The sequence below is a fragment of the Mesoplodon densirostris genome, chromosome 8, assembly GCF_025265405.1.
Source record: "Mesoplodon densirostris isolate mMesDen1 chromosome 8, mMesDen1 primary haplotype, whole genome shotgun sequence".
Classification (NCBI taxonomy): Eukaryota; Metazoa; Chordata; class Mammalia; order Artiodactyla; family Ziphiidae; genus Mesoplodon; species Mesoplodon densirostris.
Genome location: NC_082668.1, coordinates 16,474,170 through 16,486,412, shown reverse-complemented (window position 1 = coordinate 16,486,412; position 12,243 = coordinate 16,474,170). Strand labels below are relative to the sequence as shown.

The window sequence follows — 12,243 nt, the reverse complement described above, 5'->3', positions numbered from 1 at the left end:
CCCTGAGCGACTGCATAGGCCACACGTCCCTGAAGCCAGCCTTGCTACAGGCGCCCTCCTCACCAAAGCTTGAATTTGCCGGTATGAGTACGCATCAAGGAAGGAGACCTTCCAGTTTTAGGTTTTTTTTTTTTTTTTTGGCCGTGCCACACGGCATGCGGGACCCAAGCTCCCCGACCAGGGATTGAACCCGCGCCCCCTGCAGTGAAAGCGCGGCGTCTTAACCACTGGACCGCCGGGGAAGGCCCGACCTTCCAGTTTTAGTATGCAGGCGCCCAAGAAACCGGAGGAGGAGCTGGGAAATTAAGTAGAAATTTGCATTAATGATGCAATTTGGTGTCTGTGAGTTGTGGCAGTAGAGACTACCTGTTGGCCAATAGCAGGTTCTTCAGCTTGAGGATGCACCAGACACAGGGCTCTCCGTAGGAGAGCAGCCCCCTCCCAGAGGCCTGGACCTCAGGACAGTGGCAGAGGTTGTCAGAGGGCTCCCAGGCCACAGACTCTGAGTGTAGCGTGGGAGCCAGAGCAGCCTTGCCCCTGAACACATGCAAATGCTCTCAAAACTTCCAAATAACTGGAGGATCCTCTGGGGAAGAGGCTGAGGTGTGCTGTCAGCAGATGAGGAGAGAAAGCCAGAAAATTGTAGATGACTAATGTCAATGTCAAGGTAACTCATTTGCACCCTCAGGCTGGTAGAACCTGGGGAAATGCAGGAAGTGCTAGAAGCAATCCTAAAATGAAGTATCTCCTATACTACTAATTCTCTTTTCTCTTAAGCTCAAACTTGATTCTGCCCTATAGAAATTTAAAATTTCATTTTACTTCAGTATAAATTCTAAGCTGCCCCAAAAGGTACACATCCAAAATAACCCACAAATATAATTTTAAGTCTTCTGATATTTTAGTACTTCTACATTTTATTCACATTCAAATACTGTGAAATTAAGAGAGTGAATTAATAATATATATGACAAATCAAAGAAAACCAATACTGGCACGTAAAAGCAAAAGGGAATTATAATATGTAATGCTCTACTGTATGTTAGCCATTATGCTTGGCTTTTCAATTATGTTATCTAATTTAATGTCAAATGGTCTAATTTAATATAAATCTTATTTTAGGAAATTTTAGTATTAACTGAAAGAAAGAAAAATAGACTTTAAGTATGCTAACATTTTACAGGAGTATTAACATGCTAAGAAATGTCATTCATTGCATTATAAACTTCAAAAGCAGCCAATACAACTTACATGTGTATACCTTTAATAAACGTGAACCAAATTAAAAGAACAATAATTTGTGCCTAATTGTAGGGCAGTGGTTCTCAAACCTCTGGAGCATCAGAATCACTGGAAAAACCTGTTAAAAACCAGATGGCTGTCCCCTCTTCTGATTCCATACTACGTCTGGGGTGGGCTCTGAGAATTCGCATTTTTAACACATTCCCTGGTGATTGACGCTGGTGTTACTGATTCTGGACAGACACCTTGAGAACCCTCTCTACAGAATATTTCAGATTAATTATTCACTTCCCCCTCAAAATTCCCAAGTATATAAAATATTTTCTGCCACAATTTATCCAAAAAATTGCTCCCACCTGTATTTTTTTCAGTTATAAATAATGTACTCCCCAAGAAACAGATTACTCATTCCCCTAAGAAGAAAATAAATTTTTATAAAATGTTTTCCTTCCATGCTTCCAGTTTCTGTTGCCCTGACTTTTCGGTCTAAAGTGAATTCAGGTGAAAAACTCAACAGCATTTAAGAACTGACCAAAATCTCTCCTCTGCCTGTGAGAACCTTAAATCTTTGCTTGCACTTTCTCTTACTATGATCCCATTAGGATAACAGTATGTGGAAATTTTCATGTTCCCTTTGGGAGTCTCTGGGGCTAGTAAATCCTCCCAAGTAAATATGATGTGCCATGCACTGTCAGGTCAATTAATCAAAATCATCGCTGGTTTCTGGAGAAAAAGGGTTGCTTAGATGTACAAGTACCAACCAGAGTTAATTTTGAGGGTCAAGACCACTGTTTCACCTTAACAATTGACATCCCCCAGAACAGAAGCTCTATGAGCTCAAGACCCTTCCTTTGCCTTGTTCATTGCTAGAATTACTGCTGGAACATAATAGGTGCTCAATAAATACATGCTGAATGAATAGAAGTACAGGAGAAAAATTAAGTTTTGAACCAAAATTCACTTTTCTATCACCATTTTACATCTTTAAAATGGAAATTCTGCTCTTATGAGTCACCCAACTACCATTTATAGATGAGCTTTGGGGCAGGGGTTGTGAATCCTTGAAAATTACTTGGAAATTCTTGCAAGTACTTGCATGCCTGAATTTTTCTAGGGAATAATTACCAATTTTTTCAAAGAGGATTGTGATTTTTAAAAAAAGATGAAGAACCACCAACAGCCAGTGATAAACAAGACTAAGAATATCTGAGTTCAATAGCACAGCCTTTACCACTAAAAATAAATTTTTCTTTAACAAGCTAGGAAATTACTACTTTTATTCCGACTGTTTATTCAAAAGCAATCCAAATGTTCCATCTAACTAGGAAAAACTCCAAATAGCATCATTTTAAAGACACCGAGGAAACGATTTGCCTGATTTTTCTGCTAGAAAATTATCTGAACCAACTGATCGTTTTTGACACGATGAAGCCACAACCTTACAAGTCAATTCTAACTTTTCCCCATCTGTAAACTCCAAAAGGATGTGGGCTTTAAAAAATGTTCAGTCAGCAACCCTAGATTAACCTACCAGCTAGGAAATACTTGCTCTTTCTAAAGATGGAAACACTACCATTTCTTATACTACTCAATAGAATTAAAATATTTTTTGTGGTTTTTTAAAATTTATTTTATTTTTGGCTGCGTTGGGTCTTCATTGCCGCACGTAGGCTTTCTCTAGTTGCAGTGAGCAGGGTCTACTCTTCGTTGCAGTCTCAGGCTTCTCATTGCGGTGGCTTCTCTTGTTGCGGAGCACGTGCTCTAGGCAGGTGGGCTTCAGTAGTTGTGGCTCACAGGTTCTAGAGCGCAGGCTCAGTAGTTGTGGGGCACGGGCTTAGTTGCTCCACAGCATGTGGGATCTTCCTGGACCAGGGCTCGAACCCATGTCCCCTGCATTGGCAGGCAGATTCTTAACCACTGCACCACCAGGGAAGCCCTAAAATGTATTATTTACACAGAACATGGTTCACAATAATGTCCTAAATTTGAATCATTCAGTTTTTACCAAAAACAAGTCTAAAACTTAAATCCCATTTTAATAGCACAAATTAAATCAATCTGTTGAAGTTCTATTTTACATATTTAACTTTACTCAAGATACTGGAATAAATTCGATACTAGATACCAAGTATGTAATCTTGCTAAATATTTCAGCAAAGTAAAAACAAGGCCTTTCTTTCAGACAGCTTGACAGAAAGAAATTATTTTTTTTCTGTGAATAATATTTAAGCTATGACTTGAAAACTACAAGCAGTGTTAGCAAGACAGTTATCTAAATGTTAATAAATTGCCAGGACATAGCAACTAGATTAAATATAATTTCTTCAGCCTATTTATACTGTCTGGCCTTGATATTAAAGGGAGACTTTCATACATTTAAGTTGCTCAGTTACATTCTACACCTGCCTTCACAAAGTTTGCTTTACTGTTCTTTAGAGATATTGTCCCCTAATTTGAAATTCCAGAATAGTTCTCATAAGAAAATCCATATCAGTACATAATACATGGTCCTTTAAGTGGAGATTTTATTGTTTTAATTGCATAAAAATTCTCAGATTTTATCCCAATCCATATTCTTATCAGACTCTGAAAGTTTTGACTCTATTACCAAAACCCCTTCACAATCCATTCTCTGACTTAAACATTTGTTTAACTCAATGTCGCCAATGAACCTGGAGCAAACCTTACCAAGAGGTGGAAAATTTCTCTCCTTTCCTTACATAACTACACAAAAACCCATGAAGTAAATACTCACCCCAGAAAAAGGAAAGAAAGATTCAGAGAGGTTATTCAGGTCACACAACTTGGAAACTGGGATTTGACCCAGGTTTATGGGACTTCAGAGAACTCTCTCTCATCTAGCCTGGAGTGTTCTAAATAGGTGTTGAGTTTCTTTATCACACACACACACACACACACACACACACACACACACAAACAGTCCTTTTGAAGAGGAATACCGGAAACACACCAAAACAGGAATCCCAATGTAAATCATTTAGCTGATTGCCACTACTATTCTTATTTGTCCCAAATTTTCAAAACTTCTTAGAACCAAATGAAATTGACAGAAATACAACAGTTTAATCAATAGTATATGCCAAATCAATTTCCCAATTGAATTTAATTCAACAGATATTTATTGAATTCTTTATATATTCAAAGTATAGATGTTTAACAACAATAAAGCACTAAGAAATGGATCAATTTTCCAAGATATTGAATGAATTTAAGAAATTAAAGCAGTCAGTCTGACCATGTGCAGTCTCCATTAATAATCATCACAGACCCTTAGTTCTAAGATCCAGGGTCAATAGGGAAATACTATTGTCCACAAGCAGTAGAACTGATCGCTCTGTTTATATCTTTATTAAAGTCTTCTTTTTTGATATTAAAGGCACCTTAGTGAAAGGATATCAAGAGCTGTAAAGTAACCTCAAATTCTTTTTAGGCAAAAGCGCAGGAATAAAAACTTGAAACCTGTTGGGATATTCACAAGTTATTCAGCAGAAACCTCAGCGTGATCACCGGGAAAATGTCACCTCTCACCCAGGTGCCTGAGTGTTTCGACTCTGTGCTTTATTCTTAACTTTAAAAGAAGTTCATTTCTTCTTTTTCTATGTTAAGCTAATTCTAGGTCTTAGGAGCAAAATTTTTAGTTATCCCAATCATCTCACATTAACTGCCCAAATCAGCCTTGGGAAAATGGACATTTTCTGCTTAAAGAAAAAAAAAAAAAAGATCAAGCATAGGCAACAATCATACCCCATAGGATTACAAATTCTTCTTTCGGAAACAAATCAAACTGGGAGGAGAAGGCAGAAGTATTACCACCAGCGGACCAACCATGAAGTTTAATTAAAGAAGGAATTACAGAATTAGAGAGTATGTCTTTGTCCGTTAACCCCTTGTGACCTCTTCTATAGCCTCAGGAAATATTTCATCCTAGTTAATGCTATTATACATGAGATCTTACCTCAATTTTATAGGGATTTAGTCACGTGGAATTCTATAATTATTGGTTTCCAGACCAGTATAATTCAGAGATGGGAGACAGGCAAAAAATGGAGAACCCAAATCATTCACAAGCATGCGTTTGGCACACTGTCTTTCTTCTCAGCAAGACTTTTCATTTGAATAATTAAAGAATCAAAACATGACAACCATTTAAACTCTATGTTTTCCCCAGATATAACACAATGCAATTTACAGACACGGGAGGAGGTGGGGGGAATCTCTCTCTGCAGGTTTCGAGGCTGAACTTCCTTGGTCAACTGTCATTTATTCTAAGACAGCCTCAGACCAAATCAGATGGTCGTCCCATCTGTACTAACCTTTCTGAGCTAAACCTGTCAGCGTCGGCACTCAAAGCTATGTTTCACCGATGAAAGAACAAGATAAAAATAAAAATCATGCCTAAGAGCCCCACAAGGTGGTTTCACCCTGTGTCAGACAGCATGAGGGTATTTCAGAAGTATATCCCATGAGGTCTTTAACGGGTCAACTTGAAGTTGGATGTACTTACTTGGCTAATTGTAGAATGTCTCCTGTGTTTGTGAGTTTTACCATTCAACACGAAGGGGACAATGGGACAACTAACTGTTTTCTGATCTGAAATAGCCCTTTTACACTGAGAGAGATGTGAATGACCTCTCTCGTGTTTACTCGGGTGAAAACCAGGAAGAGTCTGATATTCCCTCACAGACCCAGAGTAAATGACAAATGACACTTTCCCTTTGTGATCTTTGGGATTTTTGTTGACTTATTTGGAGGCTTTTGTTGGATCCCAAGAAATGGCCTGTGGCCGAGGCCTATTCTACCGATTTCCACGCTCCATCTGTGGAATCCATCAATGGAGCGTTTACCCTCATTCAGGGCTCTGACACCTGCCTGGCAGGGAGCAGCAGACACAAAGAAAGCCGGAGTGGATGAGAAAGGGGAGGTTGGGTGTTTTTTTTTTCCAGAGGAGGGAGGAGGGGGAGGTTGAAATGGAAGCACAGTAGGGGTTAATCCAAGCCAGTTGAGAGACTTCAGCACCTGGAAGCTTCTCTGCCACATTAATTCACAAGCTAAGAAGTAATCGGCAACATTATTTTTTTAATGTTTTTAAATTGTATATACGTCAAGAGAAGGAAAAAAGAAGAGACCCCGCTGAAAGGAACAAACCAAAGATTTACAACAAAATCCTAAAGTAGATCTAGAAAGCGTGTGTGACCTAACAAACTCTCGAGCTATCTAATGAACTTTCCAGAATTCCTAACTCAGAACTAGGATTTGAGTAATTGTGACCATGATGGTTGATAAACTAGGAGAGAGAGTTTATAACCTGATCAGTGGCCTCTTGGGTGTGTGTGGCGGGGGGGCGGTCAGGGGGTCTTGTTTTGCTTTTATTGCCTCTACAACTTCTCCCCCAATTTGCCAGCCCAAAAATCTTTAGCAAGTGCAAAAAAAAAAAAAAAGCAGGACAGTGTATGGCAAGGATATTCTGGGCTCTCTCGGAAAGGTTCTTTTAAGAACTCTAAATCTAATTAAGACCCTCCAGCCATTCACCTACTCTTGTTCCCGCCCAGCAGTCCCCATTTGGGGGCTGCAGAAATGTAACGCCGGTCCCCTCCCCTCTGACCCAAGCCCTTCCCTCGGAAGCCGCCTTCTCACAGCACGGGGTCATTAGAAGGAAAATAAGCTCCTGCCAGGTTGGTGCTAATCAAAATAGCGCAAATAAACCCTGACACTCAACAACTCCCCGAGTCCCTGCTGCCCTGGGAGGAGAGTACAGATTGGTTATGAATATGGCCGGCCGCGGGGGCAGTCCAGGAGGGCCGTGTGTGCTCCAGGGCCCGAGAGTGACTTGAAATGCACAACATGGACCATTGGGTGTTTATTTAAGATAAGGGCTGACAAGCAGAGGCTGGCTGAACGGCCAAGCTGCCTCCGAGGCAATGAGCTGCATGGCCCTAAAGACCCCGGATCCTGAGGTTCCAATAACATTGAATTTCAGGTGCGTGTTGGATCTCTATTCACGTTACACTGAGGAGATGTTACACTGAGGAAATGTAATCCGGTGGAGTTCTCTCCTAACAGCCACTACCTGACCATTAGTCACTTAAAGGGCCTCCTTTGTAACAATACAGCTAGAAAAAAAGGCTATTTCTCCTTACTGCGGCCCCCGCTAGTGATTATTTTTAGTAGCTGTATTCATTGATGTGTTTAAGTAAAAACATGTTTGTGCCCTTTCTTTTCCCCGACACAAGCAACATGTTGCTTAAAGGAGTCACAAAATCCCAACCAAACTACTGTTTCAGCACCTCCTTCCAAAGGCATAAAGTGAAGAAGGAATCATGACTACTTTGGGGGACCCTGACAGTGACCCAGATTAACCCAGATTTACGTGTGTGTAACAAGAATCCCTTTAACGAAGTGAATCTCTCTCATCAAGCAAAGATGAGGCCACACTTCCCTACCTGACCCCTGCAAATGATTTCTACTCGCAAATATCTGTTTTAAATGGCTTTTTGAAACTTCGTGGTAACCACCACGAGCGTATTTCAAAGAGAAAAAAAGAGGAAAGCCCCAAGAAAATGTGTTGCTATTCAATTAGGAACACTGATGAGTTAAATAATTAGTCAGCGAACAGCTTTCTAAGAATAGTCTCCCCTGATAAGAACTTTCCTCCCTCAAGAGCTTAAAAGTCCGTCATAATTAAAATTAAGAGCCAGAGGCTCTCTCTGTGCTCAAGTCTCCGTGTCTCTAAAAGCACTAAGCTAGGTTTTGGTTTACTGGGATTGTATTGCAGGGAGCAAAGAAAGGTAATTTGCACACTGAAGGGGAACAGGAAAACAGTAGTTCTTGTGAAAGGAAAAGGGCCAAGTGACTTTTATTTACAATTGCCAAGAGAGAGGCCATTATTGACCATATGTACCACAATTGCCCTCTTATCACGGGCTGGCCATCATGTCCTTTGGGAGCTGTTAATGAACTGGGTAATTGAGCTGCTGACATGTGTTACCAAAACAAAACAATAGGAAGAAGAGACAAATGAACATTTTATTTGCCAATCAGAGTAGGTTCAGCTTTTCAGGGAGCTGCAGCTAAGTAACTGACTGAATACATAAAACAGTGCATTGAAAGCAAGCAGATGCAGACACAATAATAGTTAACTGACAGCTTATGGCCCATCTGTGCTTAACATTTTGTTAGAGAAATTACTTGACTTGCTAAAGAGACAAGTCATACATCTGCCCCAAGTGCTGCATTATAAGAGATAAATCATTAGCTAAACTGTTTCATGGCAATGAAAATGACAATGCTTATTAACAGTTATGCTGGGATATTTTGTCAGCACAGCTTGACACAGTTATTACTTACTAAAAGTGTGACAACTCATAGATAGTCAATGGAATTGAGTTAGGAAAGAAAATCAGGACAGCAAACATTTTGAAAGAACAATAGGCATTTTTAATCTCTCAGGATTAAATATGCATTTCTAAGATGTTATGAATGAAAAAAATAAATCCATGAAATAGAACATAAGATCTTGTTCCATATAGTAATTATATATCTTTCTTCCATTTACACCTTATTTATGCACAACTGTAGAATATTGGAAATGCTCTCGTTCTGGGTTGCTTACCATTCATATCACCAATGATATCAGTTTAAGAAATAATTGTGGCTAGCCATTTTACTTTCCCAAACATACCTTCTTTTCCTCCTTTGGGAAAATATTTCTCTAACAGGGAAAGAAAAACCATGTTGCAAAACACCCACTTTATGAGGAAATTTAGCTTATGTTTTTGTTACTGCATCTGAATTGATACCATATTTTTTGGTCCAAGTGTAGAACAGCTTAATTCTGAAATCATTTTTATGTAAGCTGGTTAATTAGAGGCAGAACATGGATCTCTCAAAGCCCTTCTTGTGATAGTTGCTTCAACGTTCTGGCAAAATCACCTCCATAATAGTAATAATGATATAAGAAAAGCTGCTATTCACTGATTTACTGACAGCTTACTAAAGCCAACCACTGCTTCCAGCGTTCTTTATGTGCATTTTCTTTCATCATTACCAAAACCCTATTGGAATATTGTCATCCCCATTTTACAGATGAGAAAAAAATGAGGTTTCAAGAGTAATGTAACCTACCTGATCAATGAGAACTAAGAGAGGCTACCCAAATATAAGATCAATGATTAACACTGTTATTTGAGGAACAGGTCCGTTAAACCATTGATGTGGGTTGAAAAAAAAAAAAATGGCCAGTATCGTCACATTTTTCTTCCAAGTCACAGTCAACCCTATAAATCCGTTGTGAAAACATGACCATAAAAGGTGAGTGATATTTTCCATGGTGGTTGGTGTATGTGAAATTATGTTACATACAGTTACTAAGAAAGAATTCTGGCTATGAAACCCAAACCTTAACTATATTTACAGAGCTTTAAATAAGACACAATTGACAGAGAACCATCCTGCCTTTGTTTTCCACTATCGAATATTTTTGCTATTGTGTGCATCGGTCATTTAAAAGTCAACAAATAAACTAAGGCTGAATATATGAAAGAGGTGACCAGTTACACAAAGAGCCTTTCAGCAGGTAGAAAACAAAAGAATGCTTTTGCCACCCTTATGAGGACAAGATAACCCAAGACACACAAAACCTAAACAACTAAACTTTGTCAGGATTAGCATGACTTGGAGATGTTTGGAAAGGAGAAGAAAGGCAGATTAAAGAAGAAAGTTAAATACTACACTTTTTGTGCCAGAAACCAACCAAAGGAGTTAAGAAGATAAATGACTAAGAGACCTGAAGTACCAAAGCAAAACATTTACAGAATTTCAGAATCAAAGGAAGCAACTTTTGGCCAGTCCCTTCATTTTGCAGTTGAAGCTCAGAAAGAGCAAGTAGGGTTGCCCCAAATCACACATCTTTCAGTAAACATTTACTGAGTGCCTAAGATTTGGCTGATATCGTCCTTGGCACCAGGCATGCGAATATGAATAATGTATGGAGCTTAAACTCAGAAAGTAAAACTCAAATCACCTTACTCCCTCTCCAGTGCTCTTTCCAGTGAGTCAAAGTAAAGTATCAGTATATACGGAAGATAATCCAGCCATGCCCTGCAGCAACAGGAAGATTAAGTGGTCTCTCAAGGCTGAAAAACCTAGATACATTATTTACTAAATAACAGAGCCATAGATTCTGTGAGCCTGTGATCTTTAATACAGAGATCAAATTAATACATAAATGCTTTAACTGACACCTCCCATATGGTATTTCAAGATTGTTTCTTTGCTTTTCGTTTTCTATTGGTTCCAAAAGGAAGAAAAGAGGCAGTACAGGAAGCTTGTTTTGAAAATCCGTATCTTATCTGGGTCAATTATTGCTTGTTGGAAGATAGAAAGAGGTAATAACTGAACATAAATGAAAGAGGAAACTTTTCCTGGAGGCAAAAAAGAAGGCTGAGCTTAATTCTCCCTGGCAAACGCATTAGTAGCAACATCAAGGTCATCATCAGAAATCACTCATGGGAGACCTACTGTGCAAGTAGTACTTTGCTAGAGGCTGGGAGGAAAGGGATACTGAAGAAGAGAGTGGGATTTCTCTCCTTCATCCTGCAAAGGTGTGGTGCTTCCAAATTAGTGTCATATCCCACCAGAGGACCCCAGGAGGAACTGGCAAACCAGTCGAGATGACTAAGCAGATAATGTAAATGATACATCACTGTCCTTGGTTAAATAGGGATGGCTGATTTTTGAAATTTTGTTTTCTTCTCTTTGCAACTAAGCAACAGTCACCATTGAATTCAGAAGAGATGATACCAAAGGCTTGAGCAAACTAAGCAGTAAGCCATGGTAGAAGACCCCCGGCTCTAGAGACACGCCAATCTACTTCAAATGCCCACCTGGCCACTTCCTCTCTGATTTGGGGCAAGCTGCTTTAACACTCTGACTCAGTTCTTTCATTAGTCAAATGTGGTTTAAAACATATGCTTCAAAGACTGGTTTTAAGGAAAGAAGAGCTTGTGAAGCACAGAACAGCTCCTGATGTGCCATATATCCTCCGAAAATGTAGCCCTCTGCATCCCTTCACCTTCACATTATCCAGCCCCACCGGGCATTAAAAATATATATATACCATGATAAAAATGCTCTCTAAGTTCTAAGACTCAGAGAGAAACACAATCACCAAAACTTTGAAGATGTATGTAGCATTTCCTGATTTTGTGAAATAAGAGCATCCTCCTATCTCCCATCTGCTTCCCCTTCTCAAGATCCTGCCCATCATCAACCAGTATACACGTATCCACTTAAAAAGGCTATTCAGTTCTTGCTCCATTTCCAATTCCCTTAAAAATCTAAAACGTAGCCCAGGATACTCTACGCCTCCTGGCCCAGGGCACAGGTCTGTGCTGTGGGATCAATGATTACGGTAGCGAGGAAAGTAAATAAATCCTGTGCTCCCAAATACCTCAAGGCTTAAACGAGAAGGCTGAGCTTAACAAAAATCAGGCAAACAGCCTAAAAGAAATTAAGTATACTTGACCCTCTCCTTTATGCCAACATTCATTTCGATTTCCATGGGGAAGAACCTTGAGTATGTCTGCTTGGAGGCAAATTCTCATCTTCAATTGTGTCTACTGATATGAATCTATATAGGCAAAATGAAGCATAGTTTTGACCAATTCACCATCTTCTCATTTTGATCAGTGGCCACAACCAATGTGAATAGGTCAGGTACCCAACTCCAGAAAAGAAAAAAAAAATCAAGAACTCCTTCAGAAGCAGGCTTCTGTGTGAATTGTTGGGCAACTGCCTTTCCTCTCCACATTAGCTTTCCAGGAACTATCTTGCAGAGCTGGAAGGAAATGAATAAGGAAGTTTTAGGTAGGAGAGAGTAAGGGAGGGGAGGACAGAAGAGGAAAGAACAGAAAAGATGAGGGTCAACTTTCCTTCCTCATGATGAAGAGTAATAACACAATAAGTGATTTCAGAGTTAGTGGG

At 39.5% G+C, this 12,243-nt stretch overlaps 1 protein-coding gene across 2 annotated transcripts in view; it reads right to left on the bottom strand.

Moving 5' to 3' along the window:
* PAX3 (paired box 3) overlaps nt 1–12,243 on the bottom strand; it is a 94,117-nt gene that overhangs the window by 31,297 nt on the left and 50,577 nt on the right. The window lies entirely within an intron of this gene.